We start from the raw sequence: 5,236 nt of genomic DNA, 5'->3' as shown, positions 1-5,236 counted from the left end.
GTTGGCAGACTCTGGTCTAAAAAAAAACTTTCTCCGAGTGTGCACTAAACGTCGCACTCGGGGACATAGCTGTGATCCAGAATCGCCTAAGTACAACCTTTCTCCGAGTGTGCACTAAACGTCGCACTCGGGGACTTAGCTGCGATCCAGAATCGCCTACGTACAACCTTTCTCCGAGTGTGCACTAAACGTCGCACTCGGGGACTTAGGTGCGATCCAGAATCGCCTAAGTACAAAATTTCTCCGAGTGTGCACTAAAGGTCGCACTCGGGGACTTAGCTGCGATCCAGAATCGCCTAAGTACAACCTTTCTCCGAGTGTGCAGTAAACGTCGCACTCGGGGACTTAGCTGCGATCCAGAATCACCTAAGTACAACCTTTCTCCGAGTGTGCACTAAACGTCGCACTCGGGGACTTAGTTGCGATCCAGAATCGCCTAAGTACTAACTTTCTCAGAGTGTGCACTAAACGTCGCACTCGGGGACTTAGCTGCGATCCAGAATCGCCTAAGTACTAACTTTCTCCGAGTGTGCACTGAACGTCGCACTCGGGGACTTAGCTGCGATCCAGAATCGCCTAAGTACAAACTTTCTCAGAGTGTGCACTAAACGTCGCGCTCGGGGACTTAGCTGCGATCCAGAATCGCCTAAGTACTAACTTTCTCCGAGTGTGCACTAAACGTCGCACTCGGGGACTTAGCTGCAATCCAGAATCGCCTAAGTACAAACTTTCTCCGAGTGTGCACTAAGCGTCACACTCGGGGACCTGGCTGCGATCAAGAATCGCCTAAGTAAAAAGCTTCCTTCGAGTGTATCCTAGAGATCCACTCAGAGGCTTAGCAGACCCTCATTAAGGCTCATGTAGATGTCAAGACAACTGACAATTACATGAGTAGCAACTCGCTCCGAGTGCGACCTTACAGTCGCACTCGAAGACTTAGCTGCGATCAAGAATCGCCTAAGTAAAAAGCTTCCTCCGAGTGTATCTTAGAGATCCACTCGGAGGCTTAGCAGACCCTCATTGAGGCTCATGTAGATGTGAAGACAACTGACAATTACATGAGCAGCAACTCGCTCCGAGTGCGACCTTACAGTCGCGCTCGAAGACTTAGCTGCGATCACGAATCGCCTAAGTAAAAAAGCTTCCTTTGAGTGTATCCTAGAGATCCACTCGGAGGCGTAGCAGACCCTCATTGAGGCTCATGCAGATGTGAAGACAACTGACAATTACATGCTCCGCATGTTTGCCATTGGCTTCACCAAGAAACGCCAAACAGAAACCACGAGCCAAAATCGTGTCAATTTTTTTTTTTGGCGAAAGAAGAGCAAAATGTTCGATTCGAATTCAAAGTTGGTTCAATGATAGTCGGCTCGGTGTAGATCAAGCTTATCCACACCGAACCATGAATGTGACGGCCAACATCAGTGGCCAAAGTTTGATACAAATACCACTCGGCATACCGAGGTAAAGTTTTTCAAGCGTCGTCAGGACTGGCACCGGGACTGGCAGGCTCCAGAAAAGTGTCAAGGTCGATCCCATCTGCGATGCGAGTGGCGGTCTCAAGGAAGGTCTCCATGAAATCTTCGAATCGAAGCTTCTTGGTGTTGGCGACCTGCAACGCCTTCAGCTTCTCTTCGCGAGCTTCCTTGCAGTGCACTCGGACCAGCGACAGCGCCACGTCCGCACCACAGCAAGCGGCCGACTTCTTCCACGCCTGCACTCGGTTCGGGACATCCTCCAGCCGAGTCATCAACCCTTCTATCTCCCGCCAGGACTCGTCTTCGGGCCACAACTCCTTGTCAATTCGGCCGACGACTTCTCTCAGGCGGCTGATGAAAGGTCACACTCTGCCAAGGCGAATGTGCGCTCGGAGCATGTCTCGATTGGCTTCGTCGCCAAGTGGAACGTTCGGAATAACCGACCGCTCAATGTCAGCTGCTTCAGCCTCAGCGTCCATACAAAAATCTGCAAAGACAAGACGAGCAGAAAGTAAGCGCAGAATGAAATACAAAGTCATAAAGCACTAGGAAAAAACTTGCCACCGAGCAGCGCAATCATCTTCCTTGCCCAGTCACTGACGTACTTCTCCTGCGATATGCACCGACTGTTCATGAACTTCATCTGACCCATCAGCTTAGTTCTTTGCTTGCCCATTTTCTCAATTTCGGCCACCAATGCCATGTTTGCCTCACGGGACTCCTCCAAGGACTTCTCTCGTTCAGCAAGAGCACCCTTCACAACAGCTAAGTCATACACAGCTGCCTCCAGTTCCACAGCAAGCTGAATCTTTTCAGCCTTCAGAGCATCGTACAGTGATCCCATCTCGCAAGTCTTCTGCAAATCAGCGCGAAGAGAAAATCAGACACATTCAACAAGGAAAACAATAAAAGCTCAAATTTCTTCAGTCCCTTGCCGACGCAAGCAGTCGAGAGCGGTCTCGGGGACTACACCCAGTGGGTTCACTAAGAGTGACCCCACTGGCATGAAGCTCGATCAGGTCCGCCCTATTGAGCTACATAAAAAAAGCCTATGAGGCTACTACCACCCGACCTGAGTAAAATTACTCTCGGGGACTACTTCGAGTAGGTGCACTCGGAGTGCCCCCACTGGTACCATTTGGACAGATTAGTATTGATCCGATCAAGTTAAAGAAAATGTATATAAAGACAACTGCCGGTGCAAGCACTCGAAAGAAGTCTCGGGGACTACACCCACTGGGTGCACTCAGAGTGAAACCACTGCAAAATAATCCTACTGTATCCGAGTATATCGCTTAAACCCCCAGTGGGCTACAAGAGGAAAGCAAATACTTACTAGCGCACTTACTCGGATATCGTCCCGGAGCTCCAAGCTTCTCTTGTACAAAGATGCGATGGAGTCGTACGCCCCCTTGGCATCACCCGCCATCAACTCCACCTGCACCATAGCCTCCTTGGCAGCTCCCACTGGATCTTCTGGGAGGTGTCGGGCGGCGTACTAGACGGACGACGGACCCGGCACGACAGGAGACTCCTTGGGCATCCCAAGTCCCGCTCCCGTCGGTTCAGCCACGAGGAGCACTGTCCCAGTCGACGGCATCGTCTCGGTCGGTGGCGCATCCATAGCGGGGGCAGCAACAGATGGAACGACCTCAAGGACAGGCGCCAGAGCTTGCCCTGATCTCTTCTGGTCATCCTCCTCCAGATGAATCACTTCTGAAGGAAGCCCAACTGAACAACATGAGATTAGCAAGATTAAAGACAGGATTCACGGAACAATAATGCAGACTCTCGGAGTCGTCACAGCGTACCTTGCTGGGATGTGGCAACGTTATCCGTATCCATGGGATCGTCTTCCTGGCGAGGCAGAGAGGTGGCGGAGGTAGCAGCTCTGTCGAGTAAAATCCACTTGAGCATTAAGCATGAGTTCAATCAAATACTGAAAGAAGATAGGAGAACAAGACACTTACGCTGAGGCAACGGGAACGGCGATCCTCATCCGAGGCAAAGCTTTCCGAGGCTTGGATCCACTCGGTTTGGCCACCTTGGAAGGTTGGCCCGCAGGCTCAACAGCAGCGTCCCTGGTCCTCTTTGTGCTCCGAGCACTCGGAGCCACGGGAGTAGCTGGCAAGGCGCTCGGAACCACGGGAGGAGCTGGCGGGGCACTCGGGGCCGCTGGAGGAGCCGACGGAGTCACGGGTTCGTGACATCGCTTAGTTCAAGGCTCTGGTGGTGGGGGTGGCGAGCTCTGCTCCCCAACTTCCTCCTCCTCCTCTTCGGTCTCCTCCTCCGTCTCCCCACTGTCGGAGACGTACTCGACGCTCTCCACGCTGCCCTCCTGGCTGCCTTCCTCTTCCTCAGCTGGATTCCCGTTCGAGACGGGAGAAAACCAATTGGTCCACGCCTGCACGAGATACAGTCGACAACATCAGACGTCGGGCAGTGATACAAGAAAAAGCGATAAATCTAAGAGAATTGTAAGCACTCGACAAGATATACTCACCTCATTTGGAGGAGGGTTGTCTGCGCGGAAGGGCTTCACTCGTCGGGCTCCTCTGGGGTTATCGCAGGCGCCTGTGATGCTGCGGACCCACGCCGTCACAACCTCCCTGGTCACGCATTCGGGGTGAGTCCGAGTGGAGTCCTCAGGCCCCGTGTAGTGCCACATGGCGTGGTGTCGAGCTTGCAAAGGCTGGATGCGCCGACCCAGAAAAATCTCCAGAAAATCTGTGCCGGTGACTCCCTTGCGGACGACATCTATTAGCGCTTCGACCAGAGGCTGAATCTGGATCGTTTCCATCTTCGTGAGCGCAAGCTGCCTGGGCGGAGCCGGCCGGTCTAGGCTAAAAGGTGGCAGCCCAGTTGCGGCATTCGGGCAAGCGACGTCCTGGCAATAGAACCAAGTCGACTGCCAGTTCCTAACAGACTCGGACAACTGAAGGGCGGGATAGCTACTTTTGTTTTTCTTCTGGAAGCCTAAGCCTCCGCAGAGCTGGAGGATATGAGTTTTGTCGTCCGACTGGCTAAGTCTTTTGACGGTTTGGGATCTAGCGGAGAAGATGTACTTAAAGAGCCCCAAATGGGGAGGACAATCGATAAAGCACTCGCAAAGCACGAGGAATGCAGAAAGATGAGCTATTGCGTTGGGAGGAAAATGATGGAGCTGCGCCCCGAAGTGGTTCATGATACCTCTGAAGAATGGATGAGGAGGCAGAGAGAAGCCTCGGTACACGTGACTGAGCAGCAAGCCGCACTCCCCCTCCTGGGGCACCGGCTCCGTCTCGCCCTCCGCCGGAAGCCTCCACGACTTGTTTTTGATCATACCATGTGCCACCAGCTCCAACATGTCATTCGTTGTCACCGTGGAGGGGAGGAAATCCCCCTGGATCCAACCCGCCGGCAGTGCCCGCTGTCGCCGCTGAGCAGGAGCCGCCGCCTTCTTCTTCTTCTGCGCCTCGAGCTTGCTCGTCTGCCCCTTCGTCATGGTGGAGGCTGCAGATCCGCGGGGGAGGAGAGGAAGGAGGAAGCTTGGGGTGCACAGAGAGGCATGCGAGAAGCGGGGCGAGTGCGAGTAATCAGGTGAGCGCAACGAGAAACCCTCGCTGGAGAGGTTTAAATAAGCTTCCGACTGGGTCACTAGCAGGTGGCCCCGAAATCTTATCCCCTGACCAGCTGCTGCGATATTAGTGGAGGAGATGAAGGCGCAGTAATCGAGGCGGCAGAAACTACTCGATGACGATGTCGTCATCCCCGCTGAG

Source organism: Hordeum vulgare, chromosome 5H (genome assembly GCF_904849725.1).
Source record: "Hordeum vulgare subsp. vulgare chromosome 5H, MorexV3_pseudomolecules_assembly, whole genome shotgun sequence".
Taxonomy (NCBI): Eukaryota; Viridiplantae; Streptophyta; class Magnoliopsida; order Poales; family Poaceae; genus Hordeum; species Hordeum vulgare.
This window is presented reverse-complemented; position numbering follows the sequence as displayed.